The sequence below is a fragment of the Gymnodraco acuticeps genome, unplaced genomic scaffold, assembly GCF_902827175.1.
Source record: "Gymnodraco acuticeps unplaced genomic scaffold, fGymAcu1.1, whole genome shotgun sequence".
Lineage (NCBI taxonomy): Eukaryota > Metazoa > Chordata > Actinopteri > Perciformes > Bathydraconidae > Gymnodraco > Gymnodraco acuticeps.
In genome coordinates, this window is record NW_022990909.1 from 156,249 (window position 1) to 175,083 (window position 18,835).

At 40.6% G+C, this 18,835-nt stretch overlaps 1 long non-coding RNA gene across 1 annotated transcript; it reads left to right on the forward strand.

Moving 5' to 3' along the window:
- Positions 1-1,135: 1,135 nt before the first annotated feature.
- LOC117557908 lies at positions 1,136-3,708 on the forward strand. The gene is made up of 4 exons (XR_004570766.1): positions 1,136-1,201; positions 1,620-1,707; positions 1,868-1,895; positions 3,291-3,708. It is a non-coding gene; the product is annotated as an uncharacterized LOC117557908 (long non-coding RNA).
- The last annotated feature ends 15,127 nt before the right edge of the window (positions 3,709-18,835 follow it).

Sequence of the window (18,835 nt, forward strand, 5' to 3'; positions counted from 1 at the left end):
GGCTTGTTGACAACAAAGACGTCAGAAGCGAAATGTGGAAGTATTTGAGCTATATCTCTGACAGTGAGGGCAAGCCTACGGACACCACGAGGCCTGTCTGTGAGACATGTTTTAGATCCCTGCAAACCAAGGGAGCCAACACATCAGACTTGGCTAAGCACCCGCCGACCGGAATCCAGAGCTGAATTTAAAGACAGACAGGTTAGCGAATGTGATAGATAACATAATTACATCATGCTCAAGCCCATGCCCTCAGATCTAAGTCAAACAAGTGTAATTTATTTTGTGACAAACGAACGTTTTCGTAGTTTGACGAGGCAATTCATGGCAATGATAACTGTCTAATATGGCTATCTTTTTAGCTAACTTACCAATGTGGCTAACATCTGCAATGTACATTTAGTCAATAATTATTTATATTACTGTACATGTTAATAAAATATTAAAAAAATTATCTTTTATAAAACAGTTGTTTGAGATAATGCTTAATTTGATTTAATACGAATTATTGTCATTTATTTTGTTTATTGTTCTCATTGTTTAAAAGTTTGTGTTATGTTCTGGTGTGAAATAAAGACTGTTTCCCTTTTTTTTGGAAAAGTATCGAAAAATAATCGGAATCGCAATTCTTGACTTGGTATCGGTATCGAAACCAAAATGTTGGTATCGTGACAACACTATAACCTACCACAGTTTGCCTATAATATGTGATTGCGTATTTAAGTTATTCACCTTTTGGTTATGGACCAATCTTGGTGCTCCACCCCTTTTTGGCCAGTTGTGTATCTGACCTAACAAAAAGGCCACCTTAAGAGCTAAGATGAGATATAACATGACTCACTCTGTGCTCCATGAGTCAGTGGAGATGCTGTCAGTACTGATGAGCTGTGAGGGAGATGAAGGAGTTGTTAAACATCTGATCAATGTTAAAGTTCCACATTGACATTAAAACCCTGTTGAACTGATCAGATTATTAAACCTGGAGTTATTTCAAACAGGAACTTTGTTTTCTCATGTTTTCTTTATTCAGACTGAGGTACTGCAGGTTGTCAGAGATCAGCTGTTCTGCTCTGGCCTCAGCTCTGAAGTCCAACATCCATCTGAGAGATCTGGACCTGAGTTACAACAAGCTGCAGGATTCAGGAGTGGAGCTGCTGAGAGATCTTCTGGAGAGTCCAGACTGCAGACTGGAGACCCTCAGGTCAGTAAGGGGTCTCTGCTGGTTCAGCAGTATTGTATGAAACTCAGGGAGGTGTTTCTCTCACTGGGAAACAGATCAGTGATGTTACCCACTGACTGCAGGCTCTTCCATTCTTCCATCAACCATAGAAGGCCAGCTGGAAATGCAAAGCCACACTTTAGTAATCAGCTCTCTAACAGACAGATGGGGTTTTACAGAAGAGCGGGAAAGGTAGTGTGTTTTTTATGGGATGTATTTAGTTTCTAATGACTGGTTACTTCCTGTGATGCAGCAGAGAGCTGAGGCAGTCAGTCGTAGTGTTTGCAGAGAAGATATGATGGGATGGAAAGCATGAGATCAGGACTCTGAAGCTGACTCAAAGAACAAACACTTATTTTAAACTGGATCTAAAACTGTTGGATTGTGTTCATCCCTACAGGATCGATAATGAGACGATCAGAGCCACGATCCAGAAGACCTGTGAGTACTGAAACCATGTCCTCCATTCATCAAGATCCAGAAGACCTGTGAGTACTGAAACCACGTCCTCCATTCATCAACTCTTTAATGGAGCATGAGCTCAGAGGAAAACAACACTCTGGTTTCTCTCTCTTCATCATTCTGGCTGTTTCTCTCCATGTTTTATCATCATCATTATTCTCTCTCTCTCTCTCCCTCTCCTCTCAGGTGACAGGAAGTGAAGACACACAGAAAGGTGAGAGGTCGCACCGTGTGAACTGTATTTATTGAGGTGTCACTACAGAATCAAATGTAGTTATTGCTCAGTGTTTTCTGGGATTCAAGACAAATCTGCAGCTCAGGTTTGATTTGTTCAGTTTATTTATTACGGGGCGAGTTTGAGACGTAGAGGAGCGTGGAGGCATTTTGGAAAATTTGAAAGAAGGCTGCAGCTGAGACTTCCTGTTGGCTGTCCTCAATATGAAAGGAACAACAACAATCAATTGTACTTACAGCTTTTCTTAAGAACAAAGATGTGTCACCATAACTCTGCAAACGCTTCATCAGATTTAGGATCCAGTTTTTTGCCAATTACATTTCTCACATTGAAGGAATTCTCTTTGGTGTGTTGTCACAAAGAGAAGAAACCTGAAAATACATTTTAAATGAAGAAATATATGTAATTATATATCAGTTCATCTGCTGTGATCAATGTCTCACGCTCTGCTGTGATTGGCTGGTACTGCAGTCACATGTTAACTCGTTAATAATCCTTTGGAAATGGACAACGAACTCAGAGGTTCCCAGTGATCTGAATATTTAGCTTTGGTCTTTGGATGTTCTGTTATTGTAGTTTGTGTTCGTTGAGCTGGAGTTGAACTTTATTAACTCTGTTTCATAACTCCAGGCTCCAGTGTTCTTCTCACCTGAACACACACCTGGATCTTCATACAGCTGATCCTCTAACATGACCAAACACTACTTTAATAATATCTTTATATAACCATCCTTCTTTAATGTCATGCCATGTTTGCACACGTCTGCACAGCCCTCCAATTTAAAATACAACTCTCTGTAGTTTTACATATATTATCATATTTACATAAGTGTTGTAGCTTTTAAGGTTTTTTTTTTTTTTTTTAAATGGTAAATAGTTTCTTGAAAATACTTATTTTTATTATCTTTATATATGTAACCTTCCATTGCAACTTATGTTGTTTATGTTGGCACCACCAGACACTAAATCTACTTCCTTGTGTGTGTAAACGGACCTGGAAATAAAGGTGGTTCTGATGAGGGACTGCATTCAGAAGAACCTCTGCTCTACAGTAAACTAACCTAGGATGGTGTCAGCCTAACATAAACATGACTGCGTTCAGATAACAGGTTCAACCAGCAGGGATTCTGAACCAGAGGCCTTTAAATACTCAGGTAGAGTACAAGTACATCAGCATGGTACTTTAGTACAGTACATGAGTATATATACTTAGTTCCTTCACACCACTGTCTGTATATACAGTACAGAGAGGTGAGAGCAGATCAGAGAGTATTGATCCAGTGAGAACAAATACTCTCCTCTATCAGTTGAAGAAGGTCGTCTACAATCTACTGTTGGTTTTATAACCAAAGTATTTCCCTGTTTCTCTTCCAGGTCCCAGAGGGTTACCCGTTGACCCGTGTCCATCTCAAAATGGTCCGCAGGCATCCCATAATCCTGCGTTTGGATGGAGACGTTCTCCGTGTAGTCAGAGCACTGGGTTTTCTTGGAGATGCTCTCAAAGTCTTTGAGGACAAAGTCAGAAAAAGCCAAGAAGAAGAAATGTGTTGAGCTCTTCTTCGTGTTCATCACCCCGGGTTCATTTAACCTGTTAAGCCCCAAACCTGTTTTTCAGGCCTCAGGCTCGAAAATGACATTCCCAGAACAAATGACGATATCTTTAAATTAATAATCTTTTTTCTCAAAGCAATGATAAACCTGTGAGTTGGATGTGGAAAAGTCAGAATCAATATAGATGTTTTAAAGTAAATTCAGATTGAACTTATTAAAAACATGTAAATTATTGTGTCCGTCCAAAAGAAAAACATTACTTATAGTGAAAACCACCCTTGAATGATGGGATAGTAGACTAAAAGCTTTAGGAATCCAAACTATAACATATAACAAGTACCCTGTATCAAGATTGATGCAAAACAAGTTAAATTTGACCTTTTTAGAGAGGTTTAGAAAAAACAAAACACTTCTGGGGTCATTTGGGCGCATTTTCCATATATCTGGCCCCCCTCGGTCGATTTTGATGATTGACACCTTTTTTTAACCGATAGAGCCAATAGAATCGAGGGGAAGTTCCTCAAATCCATCTAAACATTACCATTGGTGAATGAGTGATGCACAGCCAGAATGCCCAAAACCGGAAGCTCTCATACACTCTCGTAGCTCTCTTAGCAGCTATATATGATAACTACTCTTATTGACAAAATGTTATGATGGATTATCAGTAATCATTTCAAAGTGACACAGAGACATTGGATTAACCTTCAGCAGTTTATATGCATTTTAATGCCATTGAACACAACTTTTGATCAGAAAACAGCAACGGTAAGACGTTTTTGCCGTTTTGGCCACGTAAAGCTAAATTGTGTGTTGTCTGGTTTCGCCTTCGCTGCCGCTCAGTGATGATACTTATACCTTTGGAATATGTGGAATCTCAGCTTTCATATGGTATCTAGTTTGTGCAAATCCGATGAAGTATAACATATTTCTACCCTGAGTTATGTGCTAAGTGCGTTAGCACTCTTTCACTTAGTGCTCGGCGTTAGACTTGTGTTTTGTCTCGGTAAAAATGGTCCATATCGTCAGGTAGCTGAGTTTCTTTCCGTTAAGTAGGTATGACACATTCATAGTTTGTTAAAGGTTAAGAAGCACTTTTTGATGACTTTTATACATCAATATAGGGCTGTGCAATTAATCGTATTTTAATCGCGATTACGATTATGGCTTGCGACGATTAGGAAAACAGCATAATTGACAAAATACGATTATTTTGCTGGGTGCGCTTTCGCCCCTCCCTGAAAGCCCACTCGGCCACGTGGGAGTGACATGTGTTGTGAGTGTTCAGCGCAAGCGAAGATGTCAGAACAAGAGCAGCAACTAGTTAAAAAGAAGGGTCGCGGGGAGATTCCCAGTCGATCGCGAGATGTGTCTAAAAATAGAACAACAATATTCTGTTTTATCGTTAATGTCCTGTAACATAATGTTCCCATGCCAGAATAATGCACTTGAACGCATCAAAGCTTTGTGATTGGCCGGCCTCACCCCATGTGTCCGGGCGTGGCTGGTGAGCAGTGCACTAGTTCGCTGACATTGTCCGTGTCAACAGCATGGATGGTCAACAGGAGTGACAGTCCGCACACACACAAGACCGCAATTATGGCAGAAGCAAAAAAGCCCAAAATATATAATTTTCACTCCAAGTGGGAGGATGATTATTTTTGTATCTATTCCAATTCAAAGTCCATCTGTCTCATCTGCAATGCGAGCGTGGCTTTATCGAAGAAGGGTAATTTAGGAGCGGCATTTCAAAACAGTGTACAAACGCTACGAGACGGAATTCCCTCCTAATTCTGCCCTACGCTCCAAAAGGGGAGGGGCCTGAGAGCACAGCTAAATGCACAGCAGTCCATTTTCACCAGGCCCAACAACAAGAGCAAGGCTGCTACCATAGCATCTTATCGTGTCAGTCACGTTCTAGCGAAACACATGAAGTCTTTCAAAGACGGCAAAGTTGTGAAAGAAGCTTTCCTGGAGGCTGCGACACGCTTTTGTGGGACAGTAAAAATAACAGCAGCATTTCAACAGGTTTTTGATATAATAAAAACTCAATTTAGATACCGTTATTAATCTGCTGTAAGTTTTAGTTTGTTTGAATTTATTCATGATAATTATTGTACAAAATGGTATAAGAATGCAAACATTAAGATCTGTTCTGTTTAAATTGATTATAGTCTATCAGTTCAGAAACTAGTGTTGCTTGCATCCTATTTTAAAAGGCATTTATTTTTATACTCTAATAAAATGCAACAAAAAATGAGTTTGATTCTATTAATGTTGTCTTTTTTATTGCACTGTTGCTGCAGCAGATTCCTGTGTAGCTTCAGATCTGAGTTGTTTTATTAGTAAGCCTAATTTATACTTTTGTAGCAACACTATTTTTATATAATGGCAAAGAAAGGGTTCTTCAGAGTCTTTTCTTTTTTTCCTGTGTCATATGTGGCAGCACTGCCACAAGTTCCTCTTCAGAGAGGGTCTTCAGTACAGGTGGCAATATCGTCACCTGCCTGCGCTCATCTCTGAAACCAGACCATGTCAACAGCCTGGTATTTTTTGCAAAAAATCTTTAAGAGATGACATGAGCAGCCCTACCAGCATTTGCCATGGTGGCCTAAACATTTTTATTTGGTCTTAAATTGTAGTTCAACATTTATTTCCTGTTACTTCTGGACCATGACGGTTGGCCAGCCTTCAACGTTTAACTGAGTGGAATATGTTGAATATGTTTTACCAAAATGTTGGCTATATGTTAAGGAGTTTTCAGTAGGTTGTGACAGTGCACTGCAACATATTTGATTTCATTTATTTTGGTGTAATTTATTTTTATTTATCATATTAATATAGTTTAGTATGGTTTTGGAAGTGCGCTCCAACACATTTATTGATCTTGTTTATTGGTAAAATATTATTTGTTTTAAAGTTCAATAAATGGTCAATGAATAATCGTCAAAATAATCGTGATATCAATTATTGACCAAATAATCGTGATTATGATTTTTGCCATAATCGCACAGCCCTACATCAATATGTGTCCCCGGTGCGTCAGGAGACTCACAAAGTGTCAGAAAATAAAACCCTCTCTCTTTTCCTCCGTACCCAAATCACTAAAAACGGGGGAACAACGGAGCTGATCCAGATTTGCGTCCGATATGACGTAATATCGGCATTGCGGACCCATGGTCCTATCAGAAATGTTGCTGTCAGAAACAATGAGACGTGTTCTGGAAGTAATATGGTCTGTGTTTATATAAGCATGCTAACACTCAGAGCTAACCTGTGCTGGAGAGTCTGTGTGAAGAAGCAGGAAATCAAAAGGAAGTCACCTGGTGGTAAACCTGAGAGAGAGAAAGAGTTTGAGCTCCATCCTGTTTCAGAGAGGATCCTTGATGTGGTTTGGAACATGATATGGAGTTTCATCAGGCAGTGTTTAGCTTCATCTCCGGAGAATTCTGAGCAGGCACAAGCTCCCCCTCCTCTTTCTTCTAACTAAGGACCCAGAGTCAGCGTTTCTCTAACAGCTGGAACAGAGGGGAATGAGGGATTTCTAAAATGCATGAACTGTTTGGTATTTTGAGCAAAACACTTCATAGACATGTTTTTATATATATTTGTATACATCTGAGACCCATAATATAAGCCTAAAAATAGCATAATAGGAGACCTTTAATATCCAATCAAATGTTCCCGTTGATTTGTAACTCTTCTAAAGGAGCTCTGCCTGGTGTCATTGAAACTGTGCCAAAGCTTTGTGTGCATGTAGTCTTTATGAAATGTGATCAGATGTTGTTGAAACCTTTAAAATGTGTTCTCTTCAGAACTGCTACAGGATGTGGATTTTGTAAATTGTGTAATCTTTTAAATGTGTTATCTTTAATATGTGTTTGTATGCATGCTTCTTAGTCAACATGAAGCTGTCTTTGGCTCTTTTCTGCTGGAACAAATGTAAATGTCCCCTCTGGGACGAATAAAGGTTTTCTGATTCTGTGATGTCTTTAAAATGAAATGCATGAGCAGCTGAGCAGAGAGTGGGTTCAGTTTATTGAGGGGGGTCTGTGTCCATGTAATAATCTTAGTTATGGAGTTATGGATAAAACAATACAATCAAATGAATAATGATAAAGAATCCATAAAAATGTAATATAAGTAAATAACAAAATGCATCCGGTAACTATGTACATGTTTCTTAAGTGTATGGATACATATATATATATATATATATTTATATATGCTTGTTTTGCACTCACAGGATAGCTTTTTAAATGTTGTTGTACCTGTACAATGACAATAAAGGAATTCAATTCAAGAGTCCAACAGCAGGATGAAATACATCAACCCAGTTTCAGTAAGTCAACAGGAGATTAATTCAAAGAGGGGTTCAGTGTGTGTGTGTGTGTGTGTGTGTGTGTGTGTGTGTGTGTCACCTATCAGATGATGGTGGGGATCAGAATCTGTAATGAAGGAATCCGTCTCTAACCAGCCGCTGTCACATCCTCTGAGGAGTGATGACGCTCCAGGAATCTGTAATTAAACCACAACCAAAATGTAACTTTAAAAAAAAAGAAAGTCATAGTACAGAACGTCACATTTATACAAAAAGTCACAGTATAATATTTCAAAAATGTCATGAAGAAGATCATATGTTGAAAAATATGCTAAAATGTCATATAAAGAATGTCGAATCAGGAAAAAGGTATAAGTATAGTCTGTTATCATGAAAAGAGTTACCTGGGGAAGTCCACCAATCACCATCATCTCATCGCTCCACTGAGTCTCAATGCCTGAAGTACACTGCATTGCATCATGGGATTGTTAGCAGAAAGTACATTTCATGGCGTTGAGTTTTTAAGTGGCAGCTGCTCATTTTTTGGCGCCCACTCGTCCGGATGTCCCACTCATGTTTCCCCGTAGAAAAAGGGAGGTGAGTCAGAGTCGGAGCACTCCTACGGATCAAAACTCTTCTGGTTGAATCATCCGAGCAAACATAAGAATATAGAAAATGTCAATTGTGTCAGAAAATAAAAGTTTATATGTTTTATACCAAAACATTTGGGAAGAGTTGAAGTATGATTCCCCAAGGTGCATTTTTTAAAAGTAACATCCAATCACTGAGCTGCTGCTAATTGCTAATTGAAGAGGTTTTGAGGAACCTGACAATACATGATAATCTGTACTTTAAAGAGTCAGGTGTTACATCCTGCTCTCTGGGTACACTCTGCCTCTATTTACACCACTTTTCCCCGCCTTTCAAACACTTTTCCTGAGTTGAAAAGTCAGGTGCTGCACAGCCTGGTTCTCTCCCAGTACTGGGTACTAGTTAATGCCACTATCCCCACCATATTTAAACCAGATTAACTGGTAGTTCTCTGGGGTGCTGGAGAGTCCTGTTCAGGCTCCTCTCCACAATTGTACCCCTACAAATTATTTATAATCATTATTTTTGCATTTAAATGATTTACTTTATCACTTTACCTGCCGTGCGCACCCACCCGTGGAAAGAAGAAAAAAGTGAAGAAAACGGTTAATTATATCTTAAAATAATAAAAAATGAAGTTTTGAAAAATTGTCGAAAAAATGACTATGTACCAACAGAGAAGGGGCTCGAAAAAGCTTAACCCTTAGGCCCTTCGGGCCATTTTTTCCCCTTCTCCGTTGTAAGTTGCTACGGAGATGTGGAAAAGTGTCCGGGGCTTAATATCCCCTTTTCCGTTAAAAATATTCATCCATACATTTTGGACTATGGTTTGCACAAAATCGGAAACCTGGTTTTTGGGTGTGCACTTAGAAAAAAAACGGCTGTCTGCAAACACGGAGGTGAAGTGTCCGCTCACCATGCACTCTGGGTCGGCCTTATTTTGTGCCTCAAGACCAGGGGTCCCCAAACTTTTTCCTGTGAGGGCCACATAACTTTTCCCTTCTCTGATGGGGGCCGGGTCAGTTTGTAACAGAAAAAGTGTGACGATCGCATGGGTGTCTAAACGTAAGGCAAGGCAAGGCAAGGCAAGTTTATTTATATAGCACTTTTCAACACAAGGCAATTCAAAGTGCTTTACAAAAAATGAAAGAGATTAAGAAAATGGCATTTAAAATCAGTCATTAAAAAGAAAAGCTAATAAAATAAACATTAAAAGAAAAAATACATGGATAAAAGTTACAGTGCTGTCAATTAAACATTAAAAGAAAAAAGTACATGGATAAAAGTTACAGTGCAGTCTAAGATATGAATAGTTCAATTAAAAGCAGCGACAAAAAGAAAAGTCTTCAGCCTGGATTTAAAAGTAGTCAGAGTTGCAGCGGACCTGCAGGTTTCTGGGAGTTTGTTCCAGATATTTGGAGCATAATAACTGAACGCTGCTTTACCATGTTTAGTTCTGACTCTGGGGACAGAAAGCTGACCAGTCCCTGAAGACCTGAGAGATCTGGATGGTTCATAATTTAGCAGGAGGTCAGAAATGTATTTTGGGCCTAAACCATTCAGTGCTTTATAAACCAGCAGCAGTATTTTGAAATCTATTCTTTGACACACAGGAAGCCAGTGTAAAGACTTCAGAACTGGAGTGATGTGATCCACTTTCTTAGTGTTAGTGAGGACTCGAGCAGCAGCGTTCTGAATTAGCTGCAGCTTCCTAATAGATTTTTTAGTGAGACCTGTGAAGACACCATTGCAGTAGTCCAGTCTACTGAAGATAAAAGCATGGACAAGTTTTTCCAAATCCTGCTGTGACATTAGTCTTTTAATCCTAGATATATTCTTTAGGTGATAGTAGGCTGATTTAGTAACAGTTTTAATGTGACTGTTGAAACTCAGGTCAGAGTCCATGACTACACCTAGATTTCTGGCTTTATCTGTTGTTTTGAACATTGCACACTGAAGCTCAGCGCTAACTTGTATACGTTCTGCCTTGGCTCCAAAAACCATTACCTCAGTTTTATCTTTGTTTAATTGGAGAAAGTTCTGACACATCCAGTCATTGATTTGTTCAATGCACTTACTCAGTGTTTGAATTGGAGCATAGTCTCCTGGTGAAATTGTTACGTAAATTTGTGTGTCATCTGCATAGCTATGGTAACTTATTTTGTTGTTCTTCATTATCTGAGCCAGTGGTAGCATGTAGATGTTAAAGAGAAGAGGCCCCAAGATGGAGCCTTGAGGAACCCCACATGTCATATTTGTCAACTCAGATGTGTATTTACCTATAGAAACAAAGTTGTTTCTGTCCTTTAAGTAGGATTCAAACCAATTCAGAACTGTTTCCGAAAGTCCCACCCAGTTCTCCAGTCGGTCTAGTAATATGCTGTGGTCAACAGTGTCAAACGCAGCACTGAGATCTAATAATACTAACACTGAAGTTCTGCCACTGTCTGTGTTTAAGTGGATGTCATTAAAGACCTTTACAAGAGCAGTCTCAGTGCTGTGGTTTGGACGAAAGCCTGACTGGAACACATCCAAACAGTTATTTAAATGCAAGAAATTACTCAACTGTTGAAAAACAACTTTTTCAATGATTTTACCTAGAAATGGGAGGTTTGATATGGGCCTGTAATTGTTCATTACTGAAGCATCTAGATTATTCTTTTTTAAGAGCGGTTTAATGACTGCAGTTTTCAGGGCCTGTGGAAAAATACCTGAGTGAAGAGATTTGTTTACTATATGAAGTAGATCTGAGGCCATGCAAGGCAAAACATCTTTGAAAAATCCTGTTGGAATAATATCAAGGCAGCAAGAGGAGGATTTCAGAAGTTGAATAATGTCCTCTAGGTTTTTTATCATTAATCTGATGGAATTGTGTCATGATGTCTGAATTGATGTTAAGTGGAGATAGGGACAACACATTTGCTGTTCCTGATGCAGAGGCACTGACTGCTTGTCTGATTTTCTGAATTTTGTCAGTGAAAAAGGCAAAATCATTGCACGCCCTGGTGGATAGAAATTCAGAGGCTACTGACACTGGGGGGGTTAGTTAGTCTGTCGACGGTAGCAAACAAGGCACGTGCGTTGTTTTTGTTTTTGGTAATGATGTCATAGAAGAACGATTGTCGTGCGTTTTTCAATTCCAAATTATAGAGGCCAAGTCTCTCTTTATAGATTTCAAAGTGAACCTGGAGATTGTTTTTCGCCACCTGCGTTCAGCTTTTCGACATTCTCTTTTTTCTGTTTTCACGGTCATGGCCTTTCTCCATGGAGATATTTTCTTGCCAGACACTTCCTTTACCTTAGTTGGAGCAATGGCATCTATAACATTTTTAATTTTTGAATTAAAATGATCTACTAGCTCATTTACTGAGATGTTGGCAGGGGCAAGTGTGGAAGAGAAATTCTGAGTAAACATTTCCCTAGTGTTTTCAGTTAAATATCGCTTTGTGGTTACCTCTTTTTGAACATTTTTGTGAACAGAAATAGAGCTCTCAAAGAAAACACAGGAATGGTCAGAGAGTGCAACATCAGTCACCACAACCTTAGAGATATTCAGACCCTTTGAGATAATTAAGTCCAGAGTGTGCCCCTTATTGTGCGTGGGCTCCGTCACATGCTGAGTCAGTCCATAGCTATCAAGAACACAAAACAGTTCTTTAGCCCCTCTGTCCTGGGGGTTGTCAACATGGATGTTAAAATCACCAACAATGACTAGACGGTCAAAGTCAATACACACTATAGACAGCAGTTCAGTAAAGTCATCAAAAAAGCTTGCACAGTATTTGGGTGGTCTATAGATATTTAGGAACAGAGCTCGAGAGGAGCATTTCAGCCGGAGGGCCACATATTCAAAAGAATCAAAGTTTCCATAAGATGTCTTCCTGCATTGAAGGGCATCATTGAACAGAATAGCAACTCCACCCCCTTTCTTATGCATTCTTTCCTGACTCATAAAACTAAAGTTGGGAGGGGTTGATTCGATAAGAACAGCTGCACTGTTATTTTGTTCAATCCAAGTTTTCTGTTAAAAACATAAAATCGAGATTGTGCTCAGTGATAAAATCATTGATTAAAAATGTTTTTCCTGCCAAAGACCTGACATTTAATAAAGCTAGTTTAAGTTTGTTAAACACACTAATCAGTCATGTTTTTTGTAACAAGCTGTGGCTGACATGGAATCACTGCTAAATTAGATACACTCACACAAACGTTTGAGCGCTTCCTGTTTCTATGATTCACCGCTCTTAATCTATTACCTATCAACACAGATATCGGCAAAGCTACTGGCAGGCAGGGCCCCGACATGTCCTTGAAAGAGTTGAGAGTGCCATACGCCCTTGAGCCTGGACCCATCACATATCAGTAAGAGTTTGTTGTGTTTTGTACACACACATCCTTATCAGGCTTCGGAGACTGCAGAAGCCCCCTCGAAGGGAGGGGAGGTGGTCGACGTAGGCACGGTGATGGAGACGGGCTAGATGGTGCGGGGGTAGAGGACATGCTGCCAGGGGGGGGAGGTGGTTGACGTAGGCACGGTGATGAGGACGGGGGAGATGGTGCGCGTCTCCGCGGTGATTTTGGTGGGCGTCGTTGAGGAGCGGGGGTAAAGGACATGGTGCCAGCCCTGCGTATCGCCTTCGTTTGGTCTTTGAACTCCAGGGAAGGAATCGGTGCCAACCCTCTGTATCTCCTTTGTGTGTTCATCGATCTCCAGGAGGGTGGGCGAGGGTGAAAGGGTGAACGGAGTATCCTCAAAGGCCGTTGACAGGGGGGGGGGGCAGTGGAGACTCCTCCATGTGTCTCATATGTCTCCCATAATCAGAACATTCCTCAGGCGGGTGCAGTGATAATTCTTCAGGGTTTTCTGCGTGATGTGTTGTGTCTTTCTCGTGTTTTGATTCCTCCTGCCGCTTGTCCTTGCAGAGGGAACAGATTGATGACGCAGGCAGTTGAATATGTTAGAGATAAACAATTTTCACTCCTGACTTGTTCAGGCAAACTCCATTTGCCTTGAAAAGATGTCTGCGATCCCAGAAAAAGTTAAAATTGTCAATAAAATGAACAGAATGGTCAGTACAGGCCGTTGAAAGCCAGGTGTTCAGTGCAAACAATCTGCTGAATCTCTCCACTCCTCTTCTGACTGGCGGTAGAGGGCCACTGATGAACACCCTCTGCATTAGAGAGCTGGCAGTTTCCAACAAACATTTAAAGTCTTCTTTCAGCACTTCTGACTCTTGTTTCACAACATCATTTGTTCCAATGTGCAGTACCACATTCTTCACAGTCGGATGTTCAGCCCCAATATGCAGGATCTTCTCAGCCAAGTCAGAGACCACATCCTTGGGAAAACAGAGTACTTTGGTGTTGTTCTTATTACACAGACCTTTTACGTAAACATTTATTGTTTTCTAGAAAGCCACACATAACCAAATATTAATAACCCTTTCCGGGATCTTCACAGAAAAAAAGTCAGGAAATAAATAACACTATTAATGAAATAAATAACACTATTTATGAAATAAATAATAACCAAATAACCCTCTCTGGGTCAGTGGCGTTTTCTTCCGGAGGCCAAGGGAAGCCAGGCTTCCCCTGTTTTTTCGGATTGTAGTTATAATTTAAATAAATAAATAAAAACACTTTGTTTTGTTTCGATAATTCTCCTTTGCTGTGTGTTGCTGCCGGCCGTCTCTCCCCCATTCTCATTGAGTACTTTACAAAGAGTGAAACAGCGCCCCTCTAGATGTTATGGTGAAACAGTAGATTGCACTCTCTGTTGCGAGAGGAGGCCAGCCGAATCTGGCTTCCTTTGGTGAAAAAAAAATGGAGGGATTGACCAATCAGATGAGGCCCACGTGATGCCCCTGCCAACCTGTGATTGGTCAGGGCCATGCCAAGGGAAGCCAGCCGCCTCTTGCTTCCCTTCAGAGGCAGCTGGCAATTTGATTGGACACTGCCATCCAATCAAATCACATCAACATCAGTTTTAATACTGTAACTGTCATCACCACCGTTAGAAATTATCAAGCAAATGAAGCATTATGGAGGGTGGAGATTTGGCGTACTTAATCAAACATAACTTTACTAAACTTCCGCTACAGCAGCAACTAAAAATTAAATCAGATGACAGGCCAATGCCCACACTCGAGCTGTGTGTACACAGAGGAAAAAGGGAGAGAATCGGACGTTCAATGAGGATAATTATGTCCGCACGGAGTGGCTAACTGGAAGCGCTAAAGTTCAGCGTCTATTTTGCTGGCCATGTCTTCTTTTTGACAAGGATTCGTGCTCCCTGAAACAATCCTTGGGCAACTTCAGGATTCATCGACCTGTCACGGGCAATTGAGAGGCACGGTAAATCCAAAAATCACATAGATTGTGTGATTGTCTGCATACATTAATAAGTACAATGCTTAAATTAATAAGGAGAGAGTTTCAGCTGGAGAGTGAGTGCGGACCTGTCGGTTAGATAACAGGCGTGCACAATCTTAACAGGTAAAAGTTTAGCTTAGTTGTCAGAGCAGAATCTCTCAAAATAAACGTGGATTTACGTAAAAAAAACTATTTTTTCGGGGTTCGGGTGTTTTGTTTGATTTTAAACAAACAAAGTCTTGGCTTTCAGAATATGAAACTTTTATTTCCAATTTATTTATTTCTCACTCGCAATCTGCTCTTCCGCAGCGCCGCCCCCCCCCCCCCCTCACTCCGCTGAAATTATGAATGTAAGAGTATAGTAATCATAGATAACACGGCAGGATCCGTTACAGTTTGTTTTCATCTGATTTCAATTAAACAAAGTCTTGGCTTTCAGAATATTAAACTTGTTTCGGCAAATTCAGATGATAAATACAACTTTGAAGCTTCGGCATAATTACAAGCGGAGTATGGCAGGCATAACAACAGCCAGTGTTTCTCGTGAGTGTTTTCCCCGGGAAACAAACACAATACACACAAACGCAAAATTACACAAGCACACACACTGACACACACTCGCGAGCTTCCCCTCCAAACGAAAATATCTTCCCTCGGTAGTATTTTGATCATTTGCTCCGCTAATAATCAATCAGATCGATGGATTCCAGAGAAGAGACAACTTTGAAGGCCTTTTTCTCAAAATGATGACTCGGTGACAGTCATTATATAATGTGACATATTTCGCTTAATATTTGAAGTACAAAAACAATCCTGATATCAGAAAGCTAGGAATATCCTCTTTCCAACAGTGTATACAACTCAAAAGGTGTCTTCGCGTCAATGCGACTGATTTCGATAGAGCAGGTCACAACATTTTGACAGGGGCTAGTCTAGGATTCGCGTGTCCAGACTGGAAAAAATTTTTTTTTTAAAAAATTTTAAAAAATCATAATGCGTCTCTGGTATTGTTCAGGGTCCCCAAACTAAGGCCCGCGGGCCGGGTACGGCCCGCCTCCACATTTGGCCCGGCCCGCGGGCCTTAGTGTGGGGACCACTGCTCAAGACCCTCCCAGCCTGGTTCTCACAAAAGTTGACTTACAAATGTGCCTCTGGAGGAATGCAAGGGGAGTCGACAGGGGACTCTACCTACGTTATGAGGCACTATTTTTGGATACTTTTTTTTCATTTTCTCCCCTTTTTCTCTGGTTCTCAAAAAAGTTTACTCTGACAAATTTGACTCTGGAGGAATGTGAGGGGAGTTGACAGGGGACTACCCGTGTTATGAGCAGTGTTGAGACTAACGCGTTACAAGTAACGCGTTACTGTAACGCCGTTACTTTTGGCAGTAACTAGTACACTAACGCATTACTTTTTAAATGTAGTAACGCAGTTACCGTTACTACATGGTGCGTTACTCAGTTACTGCGTTAGTTTTTTATATAGTCAACAGCCAGGCGAACAGAGATGAGAACTGTACTTAAGTACTTGAGTAAATGTACAAGATACTTCCTGTGTCACATGCGGAGACGGGCTGTGGGCGTGTTTGTGTTGTTTACTAACAAGACTATCATGGCGGCGGCGGAGCTCAAGTCTAGTTTCTCCACCTGGAGATATTCTCACTATTTCACTTTTGTCGAGCACAAAGAAAAGAACGTTTCTGTTAAATGTAAGTTGTGTCCTGGCGGGTCAAATATCCTATCTACTGCCCAAACCAGTCATTCAAATCTCTTAAAACATCTGCAAAAACAACATGCTGGGACGAAGCTAGTAGCTAAGACCACAGAGACTCAGCCGACGCCACTCCACCTCCACCTAAGCAACAGCGGCTGGATTTTAACCAAGGGACTGCTGGCCAGGGAAAAGTCGATAAAGCCATTGCACGGTATGTTGTAGAACACATGCAGGCTATTGCTACAGTGGAGTCACCCGCTTTCAGGGAGCTAGTTAGCATGATAGCATGTCCAGGCGGCACACGGCATATGGGACGGAAAACTTTTTCCAACTACCTGGAGAAAGAATATACAAAAATGGAAAGCCAGCTAATATCGATGCAATCCAGATTGCATATAATGCATGTCAAGTTGATCAACAGATTGTATTATTCTCCAATGCAATAACAGTTCTGAAATGAAGGCTATAAGGGCATTAAAGGGAGCCCTTTTATCAAGTAACGAAAACGTTACTTTTCACAGTAACGCATTACTTTTGGGTGTAAGTAACTAGTAAAGTAACTGAGTTACTTTTGACATGAAGTAACTAGTAATGGTAACTAGTTACTGGTTTTCAGTAACTAGCACAACACTGGTTATGAGGCACTATTTTCAGATACTTTTTTTCATTTTCATGCATTTTTTGATGCATGAATTTGAACTTATTTTTTTACTTTTTGCTCAGTTTGACCCAGTTCTGGCCACCACGTTGCCTGGAGGATAGGACCGAGAGATGACAGACTCTCTGGCCGCCTCACAAGTCACTATTGTCGGACCCTTTCTTTGCTTTACCCCAGTTCTATTACTCTTTCCTCCTTTGACCATAAAACCCGTTTCCTGCTGGGGTGCTGCCTGGTTCCGGGGCCCCCTAAGCCCTCTCTTGGTCGGGGCAGCTGGGTGAGTATCATGAATTGATACCTCGGATATGAGTCTGTCGGCCTGGTTCTTCGGGACACTCATGCAAAGCTATGCATGAGAGGTGCCCGCGATGGGATGGTGCAATCGGCAGATTCAGCAGTTTCTAACAAGACTTTAGCGATGATCAGAGCCCTGTTCTCTGGGTAAGACAGTGAGGTGCTGCACCCTGGGTGTCTGTGAGTCTCAGACCCTGCTAACAGCAGTGACAGCAGTGTGCAAGTCGATTTTGACAGGATAACAACTGGTGACTTCTAGAATTGTGAGAGTAACATTCTGTTTTTAGACTTCTCTGTTTCAGTGTGTGCACTCTGTATCAATGCTCTGTAGTTGATCTGATTGAAATTGTGATTTTAAATCTCAAAACCGCTACAGTATCTGTCAGTTAGCTAGTAGTTAGCTATAAGTACGGTTGCAACAGTTAGCTAATAGTGAGCTGTACACTTGAAACAGTTAGCTTATAGTTAGCTATGAGTACGTTTGAAACAGTTAGCTATAAGCAGTGGCGTTTCTATATGTACAAAAGTGGTGGGGCACAAAAAACTTAGATGTCTATATATAAGCTTCTGCAGTGAGGTTCATGGCTGCTGAGGCTCTGACTCTTCAGGTTTACAAATATTATATTTTGACCTAAATCAAAATATAATATTATTTTCAAAAGCTTTTTTTGTCTGATGCTTCAATTAATTTTAAACAGACAGTTCAACAGAAGGATGCCCAAAAAATGTAATTTTATCATTTAAATATTGAATTGTTCTCTCTTAGTAAGATCCCATTTTCAATAAAATTGCAGTCTTACCTTGACTTGAAGATGAAGTCCATTTGCCTATCCTTCTGGACAAACATCTCTATTACTTTTTTGTAAAAGTCCTCCTTATGTTCTTGTAGTTTCAAAAGTCTATCATAAATCTAAATGATGGATTTATGATTAGAAAATGATAAAAGTAGGGTAGACATGTGGATATTATCCGGCTGAACAAAACGTGCATTTATCAAACAGGTACGTTTCCCACAGATCTTATTTTGAGCTATTTTCTAAAATCCCATGGAGAAATCTCATTGCTTTTGTGTGGAGGGAAGCGGTGCGCAGCTTACTTCCTGGTGTCCCTCGTCTCCTCTTCACACACCACACTTTTCGCGGCAAACGTACTTACAGCCAATCAGCTCTGAATGATGTGAGATGACGTATGGTGGGGGTGGCAGCTCTATGCCCCTATGGTCATTATTTTTTGCCACACACATTAAATAGGAAAATACTCTGAGCATGCGCAGTGTAGTTTTTACAGTCACCGTTCACTTAGACAGATAAAGGGAGGGGCATGATCGGGTTTTGTCCCACCTGGCTCTAAACAGCTCAATAGGCACACACTGTAGACCAGGGGTGGGGAACCTTTTTCCTCTGAAGGGCCTTTTCAATT